At 40.3% G+C, this 24,295-nt stretch overlaps 1 protein-coding gene and 1 pseudogene across 1 annotated transcript in view; both read left to right on the forward strand.

Moving 5' to 3' along the window:
• LOC132109296 (iron-sulfur clusters transporter ABCB7, mitochondrial-like) overlaps positions 1–8,258 on the forward strand; it is a 38,962-nt pseudogene extending 30,704 nt beyond the window's left edge.
• A 3,155-nt stretch (positions 8,259–11,413) lies between these two features.
• The window catches only part of nexmifb (neurite extension and migration factor b), a 63,275-nt gene continuing 50,393 nt past the window's right edge, over positions 11,414–24,295 (forward strand). Inside the window, exon 1 of the mRNA XM_059516559.1 lies at positions 11,414–11,774. The gene's annotated coding sequence lies outside the window, so the exon portion shown is untranslated. The remainder of the gene's footprint in view (positions 11,775–24,295) is intronic.

Below are 24,295 nucleotides of genomic sequence, written 5' to 3' on the forward strand. Positions count from 1 at the left end.
GTGAAGTTATCCATGAGTAAGCACACTTGGGGGTGGTCGAGTGCGGTCAGGTATTGTTCAGTGCTATTTTGAACCCATCTGTAGATGTTTTGGATGTTGTACAGCTTACTGGGTTGTGGGAATATGTTAGTATTTTCTTCCCTTTTTAGATACAGAGTAATTTGGCTGTGATCCGATAGGGGTGTTAGTGGTTTGACCGTGAATGCTCTGAAAGAGAATATATCTAAGTCTGTGATCATGTAGTCAACTGTTGAGCAACCATGAGATGAGCTGTAGGTGTATCTCCCCAGAGAGTCCCCTCTCACCCTGCCGTTGACGAGGTACAGACCGAGGCTTCGACAGAGCTCAAGTAGAAGCCTGCCGGATTTATTCACATGAGCATCCGAGTTAGTCCTTGAAAAGTTAACTATGTTTTGTTGAAAGCTCTGTCCAAATATATAATTATTCCCGTTGTCTGTGGTGTAGTCGGGTAGGGCTCCTGTTCTGGCGTTGAGATCCCCACACATCAGCACACTTCCCTGGGCCTGGAAGTGGTTGATTTGGCTGTGGAGGGTCTCAAAGATGTTCTCGTCATAGTAAGGAGATTCAGAGGGAGGAATATAAAGAGCACATAAGAATATGTCTCGTGTAGTTTGACTGAGCTGTTTATTAATTTTGAGCCAGATATGATATTCTTCTTTTTTGATTAGTTGGATGTATTTATTAATTTCAAGTTTGTGCCAGATTATGATGCCCCCTGAATCTCTCCCGCGTGTGACTTTTTTGTGTTTTTGGGATGATATGATTATTTCCCGATATCCTGGGGGACAGAGAGTGACCTCATCAGTTCTGCGCCATGTTTCCTGTAAGATTATTATGTCCATATCTAAAACACTTTTCCTAAAATCTAAGGTTTTGATTTTACATCCAAAACTTGATGAGTTAATGCCTTGGATGTTCCAAACTGTGATTGTCAGTGGTTTCATGCGGTCAATAAACAATTTTTACATTCCTCTAGAATAGAACCAACTCAACTTGGACCCGTTTAAAATGTAAACATACATACATTACATATTTGTATTGTTATTGGTAGTGTTTTTTTTTTTTTTTTTTTTATATATGTATACATGTGTATATATACATATACACATGCATATATATATATATATATTAATCGGTGCACCTGTTGAATTTGGTGTCTTTTACTCACGCCTAGTCCATCAGCCGTGTGCAGATGAGGTTGAGCATGTCCTTGATCTCCCTCAGGCTGGTGCTGTGTGTGTCGTTCGGGCCTCTCAGGGCTGCGGCGTAGCTCAGCGGCTCCTGCTCGGGTCTGTGGACATCTGGCTGTGGGGCTGATGACCTCTGCGCTGTCGAGGTGTTGTTATCCAGCGCCGGGGCTTCTCTGGGTCCTGGCTGTTTCCTCCGCTGGTATGGTGGCCTCGGGTCTTGGCGTTGCTGATGCTGACGGTGGTGTTCGTGTATGGGATGTGGAGGTCGGAAGCGTGGGCGCTGGGGTTCAGGCTGTGGGTACAGCGGGCCGGGGCGATGGAGTCTCCTGGGCTCGGGTGGATTTGGCGGGAAGACGCTGTGTGTTGAGGCTGGGATGAAGCATCTCGTTGGTCGAGGGTTGTTGGATTCTCTCTGACTCTTTGAGGGACTGCCAGGGGTTCGGCCGAGGGCAACATCTTTAAGATTTTTAGCGAACACATTCACACTGTCTCTACGCAGGTGGACGTGGTCATGGAGATGGTGAATGTCCAGTGTAGGGTGATGTGCCAGATGAACATTTGGCAGTCCAGCACATCCGCGTGAGATGTCTGTGTTGACTCTCTGTATAGTGCGGGGGTGGAAATCGGTTCTGGGAAGGATGGTGGAGATGATTATTTTCGATGTTGGGAAATTCTGTGTTGCTTTAATTGCCACCTGTGTAACAGACTGTGCCACTCGCTCCTGTTGTGTTCTCAGGTCGTTTGTTCCCACATGTATGATGATGTGACTGGGGTCACCAAGTGTTTCTTTGTTGAGTTGTTGGAGGGCACTCTCTGTGTTTGGGCACCAAAGTTTTGAGGATTTGTGGTTGGGAAAGAGCTGTTTTTGATTGATAAACCTGCCATTAGAGTCCATTAAGATGACTATTTCTGCATGTATGTGACTAGGTGTGCTTTCTGGATCTTGTGTGTGGGCATCCATCCGTGCTGCTGGCGTGTGGATCTCAGGAGGCATCAGGACTGGCTGTGCTGTCTGGGTGGCATTCGATTCAGGCTGTATGACGGTTTCTCTCTGCTCTCTCAGACTTTGCATTTCTCTTTCTCTGAAGATCAGCTCCTCTCTGACACTTTTCAGCTCTCTGTTTAGGGTATCTCTGTCCTGCTGCAGATCTTTTATTTCTCCTCTCAGCTCCTCAACATTAGTTTTAAATTCTCTTGTGAGCTGATGGAGTTTGTTTTCTAGGTGTTGTATGCGCTCGCTGGATGTTGTCTGCGAGAGCACCAGTTCTCTGAGCTCCACCAGTTCGACCTCCTGTAGGGACAGGCTGCTCCGTATCTGAGTGACAGACTCCTCCAGCTGTGTGTCACAGTCCAGGGTGGGCTCCTCCTCCTCCTCTAGCTCCGCCCCTGATCTCTGGGGCTCAACATGGCCGCCTGCACTCTCTGTCTGCTTCTCACTCTCTGCCAGTGCTTTGAGGCTGGGAAAGTTGGCCTGGACAGAGCTGAGACATGCTTCATTCCCTTGAAACATTATGGTTCCATTGTGGTATATATTTACAGTCAGAAATGCTTTGCTAGTGTCTCCTCCTTCTTCATGGATTTGAATTTGTCTCCCATTACAGATCCCAAGTTTTTTTAAGTTCTTGTAGTATTTGCAGATGCCTGTGTGCCAAGCACTGCAGTTTTCTGTGTGGAGCAGTAGATTGGTGATAGTGGACTTGTCTCCTTTTAGAAGATAGTCAGCCATTAAAGTCTCTGGGTTTTTCTTTAGTAGATTGTGTTTATATGTTTTCTTGTCTTTAGCTGTCTTTATCTTCTGTGGGTAAGTGATGGTTCGGGGGAGGGGCGTGGCTGTTCCCTCCATTCTCAACTGCCACTGCTGTCACTCACTCACTGCTCTGGTGCTAACTTAGCCTCTAGTCAACAAGTTATTCCTCTCTTTCTTATCTTATTATTTTCTAGAGTTGAAAATAATGTAGTTGAAGGTGTCTTGCCTGTTTCTTGGTTGATGTTGTTGGATGATTTCTGCTCTGTGGTTCTGCTGTCTTCTTTGGTGCTCAGTGTTGCAGCTCAGAGTGCTGCAGATGTTCAAGATGTGTAGAAAATTTGTTGAAATATAAATAAATAACTGATTCACAGTTATCCTGTGATTCCCCCTGTTTTTATCTTCAGTTTGATGTCATTTTTGTCGAGTTTTGTCGAGTTTGGTTCTTTCTAGAGGTGAAAAAATTGTTGAATTTTAAGAGCTAATGTGAAGCATGACCTCTCTCTCTCTCTCTCACGCTCTCTCTCTCTCTATCTCTCACGCTCTCTCTCTCTCTATCTCTCGCGCTCTCTCTCTCACTCTCACGCTCTCTATCTCTCGCGCTCTCTCTCTATCTCTCGCGCTCTCTCTCTCTCTCTCTCTCTCTCTCTCTCGCGCTCTCTCTCTCTCTCTCTCTATCTATCTCTCGCGCTCTCTCTCTCTCTATCTCTCACGCTCTCTCTCTCTCTATCTCTCGCGCTCTCTCTCTCTCTCTCTCTCTATCTCTCGCGCTCTATCTCTCGCGCTCTCTCTCTCTCTATCTCTCGCGCTCTCTCTCTCTCTATCTCTCGCGCTCTCTCTCTCTCTCTCTCTCTCTCTCTCTCTCTCTATCTCTCACGCTCTCTCTCTCTATCTCTCGCGCTCTCTCTCTCTCTCTCTATCTCTCGCGCTCTCTCTCTATCTCTCGCGCTCTCTCTCTCTCTATCTCTCGCGCTCTCTCTCTCTCTCTCTCTCTCTATCTCTCACGCTCTCTCTCTCTCTATCTCTCGCGCTCTCTCTCTCTCTCTATCTCTCGCGCTCTCTCTCTCTCTATCTCTCGCGCTCTCTCTCTCTCTATCTCTCGCGCTCTCTCTCTCACTCTCGCGCTCTCCGCGAATCACAAGGGCCGGGAGCAGCTGGTTCGTACAGTTAATGAATAACGGATCAACTACGACAGCCTACATCGCACATCCTGCGATGTGACATCGCGATCGCAATCACGATATCACATCGCGATATCGATGCTTAAACGACACATTGTGCAGCCCTAGTGTACATGTTAAAATGATAATAAAGGAGTATAAATATTCACTTTTTTAATCATGTGGTTTTTTTGTGTGTGTGTAGTCCTCAGTGAGGAGAACACAATGTATGTTCCTCTGATATGTCAATACATGGGCAGTGATGGAAGTCAGACTGCATTGATTCCTCCATATATTAGGGCTATAGAGTTTTACTTGTGTACTAGTTTTATGGTTGACATGACGTTGCAGCTGAGACAATGCGAGCGAGAAACAAAAGCTGGCATATCTCCGTTGATTGAGAGATTCATACCGTTTGTGTTGTCATGAATGTTGCAAAACACCATTCATGTGCCACTCACTTATTGTGTCTGTCAGCCTGTGGGCGACTTTGACTTTGGGTGGTTAGCAAGAATCCGGGTACACTTTATATGTCAGGTTATTATAGAATGACAGTGAGGTGTGTTCTAGGCCTAATGTGAGTCATGTGAACGAGACCTATAGGGAAACATTAGCCTTCTTCCCTGATAGTGTTTGGCCCTGAGTCAGAGTGTGGTCATGGTTGGATTGTTACATAGAAAGTGTGATCAGTTTAGTTTGAGATGTGTATGGTGTTTATAGATGGAGAAAAGCATTCATTTGAAGGTCTCTTGTGTTTCTTTCATTGCGATGGTGAAGAAAGCTCTCTCGCTGCTGTCCTTGTATATTGTTCTGCTCTTGAGATCCAGTCTGTTGGTAAAAAGGAGCTTGTGAAACGAATCCTGTATCCTCCAAAGGTGCCCTTGAAATGGGTGTGGAGTTTGTCTCTTTTGGATCAACATCAATGCATTCATGGGGAAAGGACCACCACACAGAGTTTGTTGCTCCAGGTCTGTGTTGCAGTTGTACTGTACGCTAGTGACTGCTTATATGTAATCAGATTCCTGAAACGAAGTAAAAAGCTGCACCTGAACAGAAGTCTTACCAGGTCAAATTGCATTGTATCAGCAGTATCAGCGTTGAGAATATCAGTGCCTGCATTATAAGAGAAATGAAATAAAAAAACTTTTCAATTACATACCTTTGTCGTATTATTTTCCTGCCATGACAGCTCTTGGTATAGATTGTTAATTTTTTTATTTCGTCCTGGTTATAGGTAAATGGCAATGATATGAATCTTATTGGCTGTGAACATTGAATTAAATTAAAATTATGCATTTAGCAGACGCTTTTATCCAAAGCGACTTACAGTGCATTCAGGCTATCAATTTTTAACTATCATTAAATGATAGAATTAAATTATTATTGAATTAAATGAACCAATTAGAACGCGTGTATAGTTTCATGGCAAAACTATTAATTTAAAGATTATATTGTTTTAGTTTTTTTGAAAAAAAAAAAATGCACAGAAGTTGATAATTAATTTGATGAACAAAACCTTAAAGACATAGTAACCCGTGATAAACAGTACATTAATTCAAAAATATTTAAAATGGAAAATCTGAATCTGTGCAATCAGGTAAAAAGTAACAGTAATCTGATTATGTGCAATCGAAAACACCATCTAATTACAGCTTTAACACTAGCAGACAAGATTCACTAGCCAACTCGGTAAAGACACATTCAACGCAGATTAAAAATCATGGTCACAGCATTTGCATTAAACTGTCTTTATGCCTCTGTTACTGCCCGGAGGCTGTTTTCCCCTCTGTGTTTCCAGCGCGTCAGCATCCCACATGCTTCAGAAGCGAGCGAGTGAGAGCAGAGGGCAGCGTGTGGGGCTGGGCCCTTACATCTTGAGCTCATTAACAGTGGAAATACCTTTTGCCCAGCGCTCAGCGACACCTTTGTTTGTCTCCTATGTGTGGAGACCTTTTCAATCTGGATGCGTGTGGGGGGTGGAGCACGTGATGCAGCTGCAGCCGGGAAAAACACCAACCGACATCATATTCTCAGATCCAAGAAACAGAAGCAAATGTTGTGGTGTATTAAAATGGGTCGTAATTACAGCGATCTGAGCTGTCAGTGACACGGCTGCTAAAAATACTAGCAGGGTTTGAGTCTTGCTTGGCAAACGTGGCGTCGTAATTGATGCAAGTATCTAGCAAACAGCCGGGAGACATGGTTGACTTGTCATTTCATACTTGGCTTTGTTGCTGGCAGTCTTTTAAGAGGCAGTGCTGCATGCACCCCCACACCTCAGCTCTCTTTAGACCTTTCTCAAACACTGTCTCTCTGTCAGTGCCCCGGCATGGCCCTGAATCTCTTGTTTTGCCCAGTTCTTCCTATTTGGATGCAGCTGCACAGTCGGTCTGACTGCAGGAGGCTTTATGCTGCTGAATATCAAGGCATCAATCAAAGAAACCAGGTTTAATGCTGAATAACAGCCTCTGGACTCCTGAAACACTCCCAAGGCAGAGTGTGCATTGTTCATTTATAGCGTGGCATAGATTATTTTATTGCATTGCATTCAATACAGGCTTCAAACTTGAGGCTTAGTGCTTAATTATTCCAGAGAAGCATGTGTTCCTAATTTGAAACCTTTAGGAATGCATCAAGAACAATTAAAATGTATCAAATAATTTTTATTTTCCTCAATAAAGGGATGCAATGAAACATTTAAAATCAGGATTACTTGATGTATCAAAAAAAAAAGTGCAGTCGTTTTTTTAATATTTCTTTCCAAGGGTCCGAAATATCTGCAAAGCTAAAAAGTGAATACGACCTCACGTTGTGTCAATCACATTAACACACTGCCCACGAAACTTTCGTCTGTCAAAGAAAAAGAGAAGAAACAATCAGATCAGGATTGATTTTGTGTTTTTCCTCTCCGTAGCAAGCATTTTAAAGAATGGTTAATGTCATTAATTACTCACCCTCATGTCGTTCCAGTCCTGTAAGGCCTTCGTTTATCTTCGGAACGCAAATTAGGATTTTTTTTGTGAAATCCTGGAGCTTTCATAGACAGCAAGGATATTACCACAATCAAGGCTCAAGTAATCAGGACATCGATAAAATAGTCCATGTGACATCAGCGGTTCAACCTGAAGTTTACAAAACTACAAGAATAGTTTTGTGCCCAAAGAAAACTAAAATAATCGAATTTATTCAGCAATATTTCTCCCCGTAATGAGCGTTGTTTACGTTCAGCATGTGTGCGCTTCGTCCTGAACATGAACAACGATGATTGCGTTCTGGGACACTCTCCAAAATGGTAGAAGACGGTAACCTCTGAGAGAATAATTGCTGAATAAATGATCGTTGTTTTCTTTGCACACGAAATATATAAGCCTGTTTCCACCATTGAATAATAAATAAGGTCTTTGCAGCTTCTCACAGTTCTGTTCTCAGAATTGCGAAATGAAAACTTGCAATTGCCAGGAAAAAAAGTCAGTTGTGGGTTTTTATCTAGCAGTTGTTATTTTATATCTCGCAATTCTGAGACACAAAAATTGTGAATTGTGAGATAAAAAAAAGTCTCAATAACCCTTTTTTTTGTTTTTTCTTTCGTGGCTTCCGCACAAAAAGTATTCTCTTAGCTTCGCAAAATTACGGTTGAACCCCTAATGTAACATGAACAATTTTAGCGACGTCTGAGCCTTGACCCTGGAAGTATCCTTGCTGTCTATGAAGGGTCAGAAATGCTCTCGGATTTCATAAAAAAAAAAAAATCTTAATTTGTGTTCGGAAGATGAACGGCGGTCTTACAGGTTTGGAACGAGTCATTAATCAGACGTTACGGTTTTGTGTGACCTGTCCCTTTAAGCGGTGTCAGATCCACCTGTTGCTGATGTAGAAGTGAGGTGATTGACAGCGTGGTCTCTCTCGCAGGGGAAGGTGGTGGAGCGCGGCAGTCATCAGGCTCTGCTGGAGACACCGGGCAGTCTGTACGCAGACCTGTGGAGCACACAGAACAGCAGAAACCCCAGCGCCACGGGCCGGCCCCAGCCTGTCCCCGAGCGCCTGTCGCAGAGAGACGAGGAGCGCAAGAAGCTGCAGGAGGAGATCCTCAACAGTGTGAAGGGGGTCATGTTTCCTTCTTCCGGATTCTTCTATAACCCTTAAAGGCCTTTATTTTCACATGCTGTCAAGATGATTTAAACCCGTTTTAATAGATTTGTCCATGTCATCTGGAAATCCTGAGTCGTTTTTAATATGCATATGTACATAATGATACACAATATGTAAATAAAATACACGAAAATATAATAGGGATTCTGATTTTCCTGTGATAATCTATTTTTATTTTATTTTTTATTTTGCACACTGTCTCAGTTTGCCAACAGTTTATTGATCTGATGTATTATTGGTAATCTGGGACAACTTTAAGTTCAAGTTTTCTCCCCATATGTAATGCTGGCTAGCTCTATTTGTATCCTGACCCATTCACTATAGTGTAAAAAAACATGTTTTTCAGTGACCGAAAACTAAAGACGACAACAGAAAGAGGAAGAATATGACAGTACAGCAGTCAGGGATGAGATTAAACGTGAAATTATTTTAGTCAAATCAAAAATTGAATAAGAAAACGTGTTTTTGTCATTATGTACTTAATTGATTTGGTTTACAAATAAAACTATATTAAAGAAATACATTTAGCCAGTAATGGAAAATTGTCATTTGGGGTTTTATATCTGGAATTGAATGATGTTTACATGCACAAGTATTCAAAGTGCATGAAAAACATTTCATTTGGTTGACTGACAATTTTTATTTTCTTGACATCTTCACAATAGAAATAATAGTGTTTTTAAGCCGGAGTATCTTCGTGGCAGTTTATTAGGCCTGATGAATCTATATCATCTCGGTTAATGATTGATTGTGCTAATATGAGCTGAATAATATGACAGCAGATGTTGTGCGTTTAATCAAAGTGACCTGCTGGAATCCATATGTTTGCTGAGCAAAGATGCACTCGCTCCATGAACGAGAGAGAAAAAAACACGGCACTTCGTATAGAGAGAGCTTTGTGACTTGATAAACAGCAGATATAAATAGCATTCTTAAGTGCATGCAAACATTGGCAAGGGTTCTTGGAAATGATCATGTACAATATATTGTAATTAAAGGCCGTGTTTTGTAGTCAGTGTCATCTGATTTGAGTTAATTATTGAAAATGTAGCTCTTTCTAAAACGCACAACGTCACATGAGCTGAGCTCTGGAGCCGTTCGCTCTTGTTCTTCACAAATGGAATCTGCAGGTTTTCTATAGTGGCGTATAAAAGCCCGTCGAGGCCCCCCTCTCAGCTTTTGTGCGAGCCACACAAATAGCATCCTGCTTTACGTCTGTTCAAGCTGTTCTCATGAATGTCCTCAGCTCAGATCACGTCCTGCATCTGAGAAACCCGGGAACTTACACCCAACCTGCAGCACAAGACAAATGAAATGCATATTCAGATTTAGATCACATGTCCATGGTAAATTTCTGCATTAGCGACGGAGATTTTCTGACATTCTGGGAACGCCTGAGTGTGTTCTTTGAGTTCCACTTAGACGTCTTCGCCTGGGCGAGCTTTTATGCTGTTTGAAAGGAAATAAGAGGCTCTCAGCATCTACAAGTGCCTTAACCAGAGCGGCCTTCCTCCAATCCTGCTGCACTCAGCTGGGGTTCACGGGACGTGACCAAGGCTGAAACTAATGTGCTTCAAAAACAAGAAAAATGCTCTGCTTTTCGATTCCCGTCGTTTGGGGCATTGCAGAAGGCTGCTTTAGAGGATATTGTTGCTTATTATAATCAGCTGCTATTCATAGATCCAGCTGTATTTTATATATGTGTGATTATTTCCTAATACTTTTACAGACTAGCCATGCAATAGCATGAGTTTTCTTGAAATAGTTTTCAAACATAGAAAACGGAAACCATTGTAGGACTCAAACCATCATGAATTCAAAACTGGTGCTTTCTGGCAGCCATTGACTTTCATAGCATGAAAAAAACACACTATGGAACTATTGTAAGTGGCTATTAGCAACTTGTTAGAGGCTTATTCCTTAACATCTCTTCATTTATGTTCAGCAGAAGAGCAGAACTCACACAGGTTTGGAACAACATGACGGTCAGGAAATTATTGAGAACACAATTTCATTATTTACACAATAGCAATAAATGATTCTGAATTTATAGATCCTCTTAATTCTTCTTTTTCATCGTTTACATTTATTTTTCTAAAATAGTCTTCTGCTCATATGCATTCAGAAAGACTTCCAGTTCTGTGAACACAGAGGTCAAGTCACTAACATTGAGAGCCATTCAGCATTTGACCACTGGATTTGCAAAAATAATTTCAATTTTAAGAACTATTTTCTCAATATTTCAACACTGCATGAATTACTGATGAACAGATGAATTAATTTTTATTTGAAGTCAGTGTTGTTGTTTTTTAACCCCAGTTTTGGAAACCTTGATTAATGTAATGTTTAATGCACTTAATGTTGTTAATAACAACGAATGGAATATATTTTCTTCTCTTAATATTTTTATATCACTATGGCACAAGAGTATCCTATTAAAAACGATTTATGTCAAAAGTAATGTAAAATTATTCAGATTGTATAACCTATAAATGTGTCCCTGCAGCACAGAAGCAGTCTTCATTAGCACAGGTATATGTGTAGCAATAGCAATACATTGTATGGGTCAAAATTATCCATTTTTCTTTATGCCAAAAATCATTAGGATATTAAGTAAAGGTCGTGTTCCATGAAAGTAATTTGCAAATGTCATACATATTTGATTAGTAATAAGCATTGCTAAGAACTTCATTTGGACGATTTTCTCCATTTTATTTGTAGTTTTTCACCCTCAGATTCCAGATTTTCAAATAGTTGTGTCTCAGCCAAACTGGTCTTATCCTAATAAACAATACATCAATGAAAAGATCATTTATTGAGCTAATGTATTAATCTCTTATTTATTGACCCTTATGATTTTGTGGTTCAGGGTCACATGTGTAATGTAATTACGTTACTAATTTAAATTAGTAACAATTTTTTTTCATGCAATCTCAAATTAGTAACGAATACAAATATGCCCAGCACTGCAAACACTCATATTCAGTCAGATGATGCGCAATTTTCCTACTTTAGAAATACGAGCCAGTAAAACCACAGTGTGTATACTGTGCATATGGTTCGATTTGGTTTTGATGGAGTGGAAAAGGAAACTTTTTGGCCTTTTCACCTGTAGCACCTCCCCCTCACGCACACGTCACCGAGGGCGCGCGCACTCTCACTCTCACGAGCCGAGCGCGCAACGAGACTGCGCCCATCACAGCGCGGAACAATGGCAGCATCCAGCTTCTGACTCTCAGATGGAGACGTGCTGGAGCAGATGAGAGCGCTTCAGAGGAGATTTGATCACACGCTCCTGCTGTCATCAGGGATGGAGCGATAGAGGCGCGCGGTTCTCCATCACTGACGGGAGGCGCGTCCACCTGCTCTCTGACGCAGGCCCGGGATGCGCGAGAAAACATGCACAAGTGCCTCTGATCACGGAAATTATTTCCACATACGAGCTCTTTTGTGGCGTTAAAAGCTCTCGGCGTTTAGAAATAGGCACTGATCTGGCAGCGTAAGGAACGGGTAAGTCATCTGGCGTGCCGTTCTGCATGAGATACGGATGAAAACGCATCGCTTTATCAATATGCATGCACCGCAAGACTCTTGCAACACAGTGCGCGCTGGTAGAATGAGATATGATGAAGAGGAGGTGTTCGTAGTGTGTGTAGTAATGTTACTTTGGGCTCATGAAACCCTGCTCACTTCTGACACACACGTCTGAAAACCAAGCGTTTTTTTGGGGCATGTTTCTTAAATCCTATGTAGAAAGCGTGTTTGGGCACCATAGTCTCATTGGAACATCATGGTCTCAAGAACTGCTCATATAGATGCTTTTGGTCACCATGGTATCAAAAAAAAAAAAAAATAGCGAGCAGCCTTCCTTGACATCTATTTGGACATCTGGTTTCCTACCTAGAGGGCAGTTTTGGGAGCCTTACTGTAAAATCATAAAGTGTTGGCTCCTTAGACAGCGTTTTTTGGGGGACATCACATGGACTTCATATTTGGTGAGAGTACAGAAATGCAGCATTTGTCTTATCAGCCTCAAGTTCTTTAGGATTCATTAACAATTTTTTGTCTGAGTATTACACCATTTGTGGACTTGATGGTCTCAGAGCCTAGTGATGACTCCTGACCTTCACTGAGTGTCCAGGGAAGGGAGACTATGTAAGGACGTGTCAAAGACACTTGATCCAGGATGCATTTTAGGACTGAAATCTAGTGTTAGTGCAGATCTGATCATCTGTGACGACTGTTTGTTTATAGTCTTATAAAAGAACTGAATCACATTCCGACTGAATCTGTTGGCAGTTTTGAGCTCTCTGTCAGCCCAATCTGTGCCGCTCACTCACTGAGTCACGAGTCTATCAATGGGCTAGTGTTTCTCTTTCGTTCTTTTTCCCAGCATTTAGTCATAACGTCTGCTGGTTTTCTTCTCTATGGTCCTCACAACAATGCCCTCAGAGATGATGGCTATGAGGATGAATGTTTTTTGAGGGGACCAGATGGCATCATGAAGTATTTGAACCTGGAGCCAAAGCGAGATTCATGATTTATTTGCCTGAGAAAGAAATTTGTTAAAGTGTAGTAATAGAAGGTCTCGGCTGGAATGCATCCATTTTTCTTTTTTTCTCTCCACATGTTGTGATTGTTTTCTATCAATTTAAATTCCATGACATTCCAGTTATGGCTTCTGAATTCTGATTTATCCTTCACTATGCAGCATTCCTTTAATTTGACTCATTATTTCCATTGTTTGTTTATTTTTGTTTGTGTTCGTGCATCTCTTTATGAAACAGCTCACTTTTATTGATTCGAGTTGAACTCCAAGTGTTCTCGCTGTTGTTGTGAGTGTATTGTTTTGTGCGTTTAATTAAAAGGACCTCGGCCTAAGGGATTTCCGAAAGCTACTTTACTACTAAGCTACTGCAGCAGCACAAATCCCTTGTTAGTCACATTACAACAACAGTTTTGCTAAGTGATTATGTAGCTAGAACCTATCTAGATGAGTCAGAAACCAAGTATGTGTTAATTAGTGAGATCAAAGCTGATTAATTGGTTGTAATTTGATCATTTTGAGATTATCATTGTTAAATCGTATATGAGGCCACTGAACCAACTTTATGTCAGTTCCTAAAACTACCAATAGGCTCACCTGCTATCGCAATATCTGCTTCAAATTAAATTTGGCATAAATACTGTGCAAAATGCATGCACATTTAAATGCGGTCTTTTATCTTAGCTATCACTGATCAAGTCAAGTCAAGTCACCTTTATTTATATAACACTTTTTACAACACAGATTGTGTCAATGCAGCTTACAGTATTAAACAGGAAAATAGTGTGCAAAACCAGCAATTTAGTTCTAGGTTGCAACAAACAATGATTTGGTCTGAAATCAGTTGCTCTATGGTTATTAAAATCATCCATTGGCCATTAGAAAACCCAAATAGTCCCATCAATCATTTCAACCATATACTACCATCATTTGCATTGTCCACACTATGTTTCTGATGTGTCACATCCTACCACTGCTTCATGACGTGTTTCATTTTTCGACAGCTGTGATTTTTTTTGTTTGAGACATATATTGCAGCACGTCTTTCTGTCGGACCGTGGATAAGCTCAGTGAGACAGGCTGCTGCGCTGTAATTAAACAGCGAGGTGAGGTCCATGGGAGATTGTTCAGCTTCTTGATTGCTTTTCATGGCCAGAGGGGGAGAGAGCTCAGGCTTCTCCTCAGGGACTGAGACACATCTTCCTTTCATGCTTTTACAGACTTCCTGTGATCTCCACACACTGATAGCTCCAGCTGTCTGCTCACCTGAGGCTGAAGTTCATGAGCCAGTCCAGCGTTTCTGCTCTCCTGTCAATGAAATCACACATAAAATACAAAAAATGTATTCCCATTGATTTTGACATCACCCTCTGAGATAATAGCAATTCCTCTAGTCTAGAATAGTGTTTGGTGTTAGCCATGTTTTTGTCGTGGTGTTGCAGTGTAAGTGAACGCTTCAGTAGAGCTGCCTAATAGGACAGGATTTTGGGTGATCACAGTCTGAAAACATAGTGAACCGTCTAGACGGCATGTTTGGGCATTGTGGTTTTTAAAATCTTGCAAGCTGCCAAATTAGATGGCATTTAAAGCATTGAAGTCTCAAGATCCCGTCATGTGCCTTCCTAGACATTTAATATAAAATAGCTACCACGAGAGCTACCTACACTCAAAATAAAGGTTCTTTATTGGCATCTACAGTTAGGGATGGGTATCGTTAAGGTTTTCACGGTATTACTACTCTTATCGATACTGCTTAACGGTCCGGTACTTTAACGGTATTCTTATCGGTACTTTGTGTTGTGTTACTTTGTGTTGTGTTAGGCAGTCGAAAACTTTGCATTTCTCTGTCTGCACATAATGCACTATTGAAAGATGCTTTGACAGATTGCTTGTGTTTCCGCCCTTACATGCAAAAATTTTGTTGCACTTATGACAACCAGCGTTGTCTACATCAACTCTAGTGAAGTATAACCACACTTTGGAACGTTTTGCTGTCTCCGCCATCGTCACTCTTTGTATTAAGCAGGAGTTTTCGTACAGTAAGGGGCCGTTCACATATCGCGTCTAAAAACGCATTGAAAACATAAGGCATGCTGCTTTCTGATTTTTTTCCCCCAAAGCCTTCGGGCACTTGCTCTCCTGAGGAGTCTGCCGTTGCTAAGCAACCATGACCTGCTCTCTCCATGAAGACGCGGAAATTTCAGCAATGGATAAATGGATTTGCAGCACTAAAAACTGCTTGCAGTAGCACTGTTACTAAATGAATTTAAAAATCCACATACAGCTATCAGCTGTTCCTTCATCTTGGCTGAGCTTTTCTTTATGGAAAAGGTGAGGAAGCTACATCACCCGCGGTGCGCTTGCGGCATTCTGAAAAGTTGAGATTTTTTTAACTCGATGCGGTGCGGACGCGCCTGGAAAAAACGAGCTTGTCGCACCGCGTGTGTGTCGCGACCGCGTCGGCTCCATTAGGCCGGCGACACACTGGATGCGTGGCGCAAGCGTCTCAACCACGTGGCGTGTCGTTTTTCATTCGGCTCCCATGTTAACAGGTTAGAGCTTGCAGACTGCCTGCGTGAGACGCGTGCATGCTAGAAATAGAACCGACACCTATTTTTCACGCGACACGCAACCGTGTTGGAAGCGTTTCCAGGCAAAATAGAATAGGAAAATATGTTTATATGTCATTTTGTACACAAATAAATATTAATTAATGACATTTTGATGTTTGAAAGTTTATATGTTGACTTAAATTCAGATATAAATGTAATTAAAAAATAATAATAATAATTATCGATTTTCAAATATTGCACCAGTGTGTCACCGGCCTTACATTTGAAATAACGAACTTGAGCGAGCAAAAGACACGATATGTAAATGGCCCCTTATGCATGTGCGTGCGCCGCGCTCGTTCTTGTTGTGTGTGTGTGTGTGTGTGTGTGTGTGTGTGTGTGTGTGTTTGTGTGTGTGTGTGACAGTTTAATACCGGGTTTCGGTACCCATCCCTATCTACAGTACAGTTCCATGAAGACAATTTAACATCCATGGAACCTCCCATTGCACAGAAGTGTTCATTAGATCACACCAAGAAGAAATAGTTCATTTAGGAACTGTTCACTTAAAGGTTCCTTTGGGAACCTAAAATGGTTCTTCTATGGCATCACTGAAAAAGCCTAGTTTTGGAATAATAATTTTTAAGAATACACTAGATTTTTGGGCATCATAGTTTCAAAACCTAGTGAGGTGCTTACATAGTAGGGCTGCACGATAAATCGCATAAATGGAGTACCATTAACTACACAGAGCCGTTGTTCACTGACAAGCTGCCCAACTACATTATCATATTTTGTGCAGCTTGTCAGTGAACAACGGCTCCGTGTAGTTAATGCTGCTCCATGTGGAAGCACGCAGGTGATGGAGATTTACCGCTGATTACAGAACCAGCTTTACTGATAAGATGCGCATTAAATATTGTATGTGATTTATCATGCAGCCCTACTACAGAGATTGTATTTTTGGTATTGTAGACACAAAACGTAAGCTGCCATCATAGAAAACACATAGTCATAACCTCTAGTGTGCTGCTACCCTACATTACATTTTTGTGCATGATGGTTTGAACTGGATATGCAGATGGCATATTGGTCTCAAAACATGGTCTCAAGCTGTCTGCCCAGACCACATTTTAACCTGGGTGTGTTTTGAGAAGTGCTCCTATGGTGTCCTCTAGACATTTTTAGCAATGTTCTAATTGTATTTGTGGTGCTGTTACAGTGTAAAGAAACCCTTCAGGAAAGCTGTATACTTCCTCTTCTTGGCACACAGCACATTTTTTTACTCATTCTTGGCACACAGTAAAGTGCTCGTCTTTGTTTCCCTCATCACATTTAAAAGCATATTAAAACGCCATGTGCATGGAACACACTGTACCTGGTTTAACTATACTATAATGTAGAGAACACGCTCGTCTTCTGTCTGATGTGATAATTTAGTGTGGTAGTACACATCTGAATAAGCAGAACTGTTCGGCTCAACTAGCTCTCGATGGAGCTGTTTTTTTTCCCAGTGTGAATGGTGTGGTGGTTTTACGCTACATGTAAATTGCTGGGCTGTAGTGGCTGTGGTCAAGAGCTCTTTGATGAAATCATATTCCAGCCATGTGCGACTCAGAGAGTTGTCAACAGTGTGCTGGTTCACATAGAGATGACTGCAGGTGCAATGCAACACTTTATTTCATCAAAACAGGAGGCAAAATCATGACTGTCTAAAAGTGAACGGTCTTCTCCACATGAAATATCATTGTAATTGCATTCTGTGTAAGCGATGAAAACAAAAATAACGACCTTATTCAACAATTCCTTTGTCAACAGTCTACTCTGTGTCTCTCCATGACACTGTATGCTGCGTATGCTCTTCTGTATCAGCCACGCCACAAAGATGCGCTTTTTCTATGTGTATTTAGCTTTGATTTGAAAGAAAACAGTGCATCCTTGTGGCGCAGCTGATGAATAAAGTTGTTATTTTTGTTTTCTTCCCTTACAAAAAAGTCATAATATAATATTATGGTTGAAACCTTGATGGCAGATGAACTATTCGGACAATGCTTTTCATATTTTTCTGGACCTTGACACTGTTATTTATTTGGCAGTCTCAAGCCTCCCGGTTTTAGTCCAAAATATCTTAAATTGTGTTCCGAAGATGAACAAAGCTTTTATGGGTTTGGAACGTCATGGGGGTAAGTGATTAATGACAACATTTTCATTTTGGGATGGAGTATCCCTTTGACATATAAAAATTAGGACATGGTTAAGTTTTGAACATGCATTTTAATGCCACTCACTGGACATTTAACTTTGAAACTGTGGTGAAATGCGCACGAAGCAACGTAATATCTTATCGAAATGACACAGCAGGTGTTTTCCAGAGAGCCTGGGTTGGAATAGATATGCACTGTTATGGACTAAGGCAGTGGTAAAAAATAATTTACAGAAACCCAATACAAATTTCATTATATATTAGAATGAGTGTTGAATGTCGACATAATACATGCATAATATATAGAGGCTTCTCAGAAGGCACTCCTGCTTTATCTTTAATTGCGTTTTCATTACCCAGCCCCCCATCATCAGCGGCCTGCAGTGACACTAGAGTCTTTGTGTCTCTCGGCTCTTACGCTGTCGACTCTGGTTTCAGGATCTGCCACTGGAGCGCAGGGGGGGCTCAGAGAGGACGTCTTTAAACACCACCAAATGAGCTGAAAAAATGAGTCACAATGTTTCATGCTAGTCTCTTTCATCCGATTTTTCAAAGTAAGGTATGATGGTGTAATGTTTAAAGATCTGGGCTGTTAACTCAGGGTTACTAGGATCAGGCCTCTGTAGGGTCAATTTATGAAGCTTAGAAGTTAGATTTCATATGTCATTAGGTGTCAAGTAAAAAGAATAAATGGGAAATACAGTTTACTTGGATAGATTTTCAATACATTTAAAAGTATGCTTAGTGGAAAGCTAAAAACCATCAACATGTTTACTCATAACCGCATACAAATCAGAAGGCTTTCATGTTGCTGCACTATCAAAGGACAATCCTATCATGACTGTATTTTTGTTATTATTGTTGTAAACAGAATTATTACATACACGCTAAGAAAAAAAAAGGTACAAAAGCTGTGTTACCCTTTCAAAAGGTACTCATTTGTACTTAATCCTAACATATATAGTAAGTACATGTAGTGAATTAATATTTCTCAGTACTTATATGCATAATTACACTGTAAGAAGGACACAAAGTGCAACCGAATATTGTATCTTCTTGGTACAGCTTAATTACAGTATTGAGTATACAGTATTGTATTGAGCAGCAGTAGGAAAGTGTTTTAGTGTCTTTAAAGTGCTGTGGTTGTCAGATGATAAGCTTTAAACTAGTGATGGGAAGTTCGGATCATTTTACCAAACCTTTGAGTCTCGTTCAGCAAAATGAACGAATCATTTTTCGAATCATATCGTAAATTTCCGTAATTTTATAAAAATATGATTAAAAGGTTTTACTTCCCTAACATCAGGTCTACTTGTACTTACACAAACGTTGATCACACTACAAACAATACAAAACTATAATGCTGTAATAAACAGAAAAGTTGAATTGATTGTTTACCTGGGTCTTCAGTCTGTGAGTAACTCACCTCTTGTCTGACAAGTCTTCAGGTTTGAGTCGTTCCTTCATCACGTCACAGACCCATACGCTTTAACCATAGACTGTATAAAAGGCTTTAACATAGCGTTCCTTCTTTTGTCAGTGACGTGACAGCATTGGATAGAGAAATACATTTACAAGCTTCCTTACAAACGGGTGCACAGTCATTATTATCATCATCATCATTTTATAATTATTATTTTCTCTCACAGTTACTGTGTTTCTGGTCTCAAATTGTAGCTTTTTATGTGAATTTCTGTCATGATGGTTATTTTCCATACACTGAATGTTGTAATAGAGTTGGTTATTATTATTATTAAGTCTCTGCAGGGGTCACGTGATGAACAAATGACTCGAAAAACCAGAAGACTCGTGACCTGAACGAATCAATTCTCTTTCCGACTCAGACTGCATTGACTGAAACAGGTGAACTATTAGACTAAATCCAGTACAGAACTTATAGAATACTGACTGAACGAATCACGTCCCGAGTCACATTAAAGATTCGTTAAAAATGAATGAATCGTTCAAGAACGACCCATGACTACTTTAAACTCCTTTATTCTCAGAGAGGCTGGCAGTGTCATGTTTTGAAGTCCTTTGACTCAAATGATTTCTGAAGTTCAGAGATTTCTAAAGGATGTTTGGATTTCTGTGAGGTTGAAGCCTGTGTCCTTTCCTTTGTACAACATAGTATTACACTTTTATCACAGCTGCCAGCACCAGTCGCATTGAGACAAGTTCTTACTGTCTGTGAAACTTTACACATAAGGAAATTACCCAAGGGCAGTCTTACACATAGACAGTGAAAAGTGAAGCTGAAGAATTGTATTGCATTATTTTGCATTTTTCACATCACAAACAGTCAATCACAGTTTCTTATTTGAATTGAGCCACTCCACAAACAGCATGTATGATTTGCATGTAAAGAATATTCACGTGTCCCAGGAAGGTCTGGAGAAAACAGTGCATTGATTTCCGACTCTGATTGCACCGTAGACCGTCATATCTCCTTGTCCTCTCCTGTAAAGTGTATCTCATCTCTGGATGTAGGCAGCGAGGCTTTCACCTGTTTGCAGACTCACTCTTGGCCAGCTGGCAGACAGGGCTTTCATCCGCATGCGGTGGCACACTGGGACCTGTCAAGGGTTTGTTTCTCCACCTCGCTGGACTCAAGACATTTCAGCACAGCACCAGATCCAAACAGGGTTTTCTGAGCAGAAGAGGAGGACGGAAAACGGCTTTTTATTCATTATTAATCCTCATATCGGCTCTGACGCCTTCAGCGACATCAATTAATTTTCTATTAAAGTCCAAATTTGCTTAATTTCTTAATTTGCAGAGCACACTGTTTCATCGATGAATCAGTAGGGAGTCAAATCAGTAAGACGTGGCATATTTAATCATAATTGTATTAATAACCGTACTCTCAATTCTTCGTAGTTAGCCTGACTCACACATTAACCCCAGTTCAGTAGCGCTAACGATGACAACAGTTCGGTCTGAAACCCTTCTGAGCCACCTACCTAGACAGCATTTTTAGGCATCGAAGACTTTAAAGAAATGGGGAATGAAACTACATGTTCAATTTAATACTGAAAAGTAAAAATTGCAATCCAAAATCTTTTACAGTGTTTTGCTTGTGCACTATTTCTTGTGCTTGTTAGAGCTTTGATTTGTTAGCTTAGCAATATGCTAAAGTTAAACTCTATTGATCACTGATGAGTAGAATTGGCTGGTATGACAGCACATGCTGTATCATACTGTAAACAGTGTTGCAGATGGGAGCTTTCACAGAGTAACCAGTTTTGATTTTAATGGGAACGTTTCAGTTTTTAAGCATTGTGCCACTAGACACAGACATCATAGGTAGTTTATAATTGCTGAGCAATGCCACGACTTACTGCATTAATAGAGAATTCATCATCAACCATGTCATCATTATCATAATGGTAGTTTTTAATGTGTCGCATCGAATGTGCTTTAATTTAGTTGTTCGTAACACAAAGCTATTTTTGCACTAGTTTTGTTTGTGTCAAGCCCTAATAATAATAAAGAAGTATGAATACCTTTCATTTGAGAAAATGTAGCTCACTGAGTATTTAAATCACTTTTGGGTTTAATTCTCCAATAAAATAAATCGTATTTATTTGTCTTAGAAGTTTCCTATTTAGAGCAGTGGAGCAGTGCACTAGTGTTTGGAGTCGAGCAGATGTATAAGCAAGAACTGTAGGTTTTTATTAGAGAGCTAATGTATCCGTGGCAGTGATGAGCAGACTGCTCACATGCACCTCTGTGTTTTTCAAAACAAGCAGGCATGTTAAATCAGCCGCCCCTGGGCTTTGACTGAAGAACAGGGCTTCTGGGAACAGCCGAGGCAGAACAACACTCAAGCCTGCTCTTCCTCGTCAGTTCAGCACTCTAATGAAGATGCACCGAGCCGCCACACCGTGTCTTCAAATTAAATCTATGTGCTGCTGAGTTCTTGTAAACAAAGACAGATACAGTGCGAACACTGCTGTCAGTGTAGATGCAGGAACAGGGGTTTGAGAGCACAGGGAAGTGCTTCTTAAAGTCATCCTATAGGTGTACATGACTTTCTTCTTTCAAACAAATCCAGTCGGAGTTATATAAACAATTCAGCTGCTTCCATGTACAACTGTTGGTGCAAGCTACTTTAAAGTGATTATTATATTTTAATATGGATATTTTTTAAAGAAAAAAACGTTTTTTTACCCCCTGGTGGTTTTATTGATAGGCGCTTTTATTTCACTTCTTTTGGACTGATGCATGCAACAGCCGCTGAGTGCCATTAAAACAGACTAAAAGATCAAAGACCATTTTTTATATAGCTCCAACTGGATTTGTCAGGAAGAAGAAAGTCATATACACCTAGGATGACTTGAGGGTGAGTCTTTTATGGGCTAACTTTCATTTTTAAAGGGAACTAACCCTTTAACTTGTTTCTTGATGTTTAACTCATGAACTCCAGATGAGCTCTTCTCCTGCTGATCTGTCAATGTATTGGTGCATTTTCGATTGATCTTCTGGGGCTCCCATGCTTTTTTATCAGCTGAACCCCTTTCATATAAAGGAAAAAAAAGTATTTTAGGATGGATAATACTTTTAATAATTTAACAGCACATTATAACATTTAAATAAACAGATCAAATGTAAAAACAAATGCATTTAATAATTACAATAGTAAGTTAACTTATGTAACTGCAATTACAAATAGGTTACAGTAGTACAATTACAATAGTAACCGCTATATTTAAATGTTTAATATGTGACTCACTGTTTGGCAAACCCTGATGTTTAAACAAAAATATATGGAAAATAAAATGCTAAATTTTAAATAATGCATTTATTATATATATGGAAAACTAGTGCTTATATATTTCAATATACTGCAATATGTATATGTTGATACATGTAAAAAAAATAATGCAGTGAAGAAGGAAAAATCCACTACATTTTTACATGCAGTAGCTTTATTGGAATACAGAAATTAATTTCTCAAGAATTAATTTTTTCAAGAGTTAATGCTTGTTCACATAAAACTGAACACATATTATCATTTTATTGTTTGCGTAGTTACAGAATTCATATATGAAAATATGTATGAACATTTATGAATGGCATTTTGGGTTTTCATGAGCTGTATGCCAAAATCATCAGTATTAAAACAATAAAAGACCTGAAATATTTCAGTTGGTGTGCAATGAATCTAAAATATATGAAAGTTTACATTTTATCATTACATTATGGAAAATAATGAACTTTATCACAATATGCTAATTTTTTGACAAGGACCTGTATATATTTATAACCCCCCCCCCCCCTTTTTTTGGGGCGATCTGTTTAAAGCAAAGGTCTAATCTAATGCTAAACCTTTTCGTTCCTGTTTGTAAAAGCCCCAAATGAAATACAAACTCAAAGCAAATTGTTTATTAAATGAGAAAGCATGAACTTGTGAAGTCAAATAAATCCAGCTTGATCCAGAGAATTGCTTTTCAAGGTTTGTAAATTTTTGTCTCTCTCATCTCACGTCACATCACCACATTTTTCCCTGCTAATGTCTGTTTTAGCAGAGTATTTAATACAGGCCGAGCTGGCAATGAGCTGAACCTTTCTCTGGAGACCGTGGCTTCCCCATCACTTCTGAAATCAATTACATCTCATTCTCCGGCCCATCTGACTTTCTTACTTCGCCTGGCCTCTCTTCATTTCAGGCCCACATTTTAAAGCCCTTCTAGGGGCAGTTTGCGTTAAATAATTAACTCTCTGGAGACTGGAATATCCTTACGTGCTTTCTGTGGGCTATTGACTCCCGCTTAATGCTTCTGCAGAGATTCATGCTATTGTGTCTTCCTCTCTCGCACGTAACGAACAAGCAGAATGCTTCTTGTACAGAAAACGTATAGATCTACGTCCAGGCACTCAATGAGATGCTCGTGCGCACGCTTTCACGCCAGCTGGGCAGAATTAACATGCATGTTCCTGACGGCTTCTGCCTATTTTAAAGATGCCAGGTAGGCGGAGAAGTTGAACTGCGGAGGATCTCTGTGCAGCGAAGACTGCGTCTAATTAGTTTATCTAATTATGTCTTTGTGCTGGAAATTTCTGGAATTAGTGGCATGGCACAGATTGTGAGGATGCTCATTAGGCTTGTCACGAGAAGTGTGAGGGTCGCCTCGCAGCAGGACATGTGGACAATTTCCCAGTACCTGTGCCTATGGTGTTATTATTCGGTTGCTAAGGTGCCCAGGATGGTTGCTAGGGTGCTGTTATGCAGTTGCTTGGGCACTCTGGGCCGGTGGTCCATGTAGATCACCTTTAAATATGTTACTGGTGTTTTTTAATGCTTCTGATCACCTGAGCAATTATTTGTAACAAACCGTGCATCAAATTGTTTTGCTGTCCATGCAGTCAAACCAAAATGTATTCAAACACCTCTATTTCTCACACTATCACAGTTTACTTGCTATAGTTTAGAAAATAGTAATATGAGAAGAACTCCGAGTTAAACTGTGTCAGAACAAATTCATCTTGATAATGTCAGGTAACTTTGATAGAAAGGTGTGTGATGGATTCGGTTGAATAGCAGCCAGCTGTTAAATTTAAGAACAAAATTAGATAATATCAGTTTAGCTCAAACAGTTCCCAAGCAATGCTTCATTTTGTTCAGTCTTTGGTATAAAAAGATCTCATTAGCAATTAAAGAAAAAACACTTGCTCCGAATCATTTTTGCTCCCAAACTTTGATAAGTTTTATTGCTACTAGTCCATT

The sequence above is a fragment of the Carassius carassius genome, chromosome 29 (assembly GCF_963082965.1).
Source record: "Carassius carassius chromosome 29, fCarCar2.1, whole genome shotgun sequence".
Classification (NCBI taxonomy): domain Eukaryota; kingdom Metazoa; phylum Chordata; class Actinopteri; order Cypriniformes; family Cyprinidae; genus Carassius; species Carassius carassius.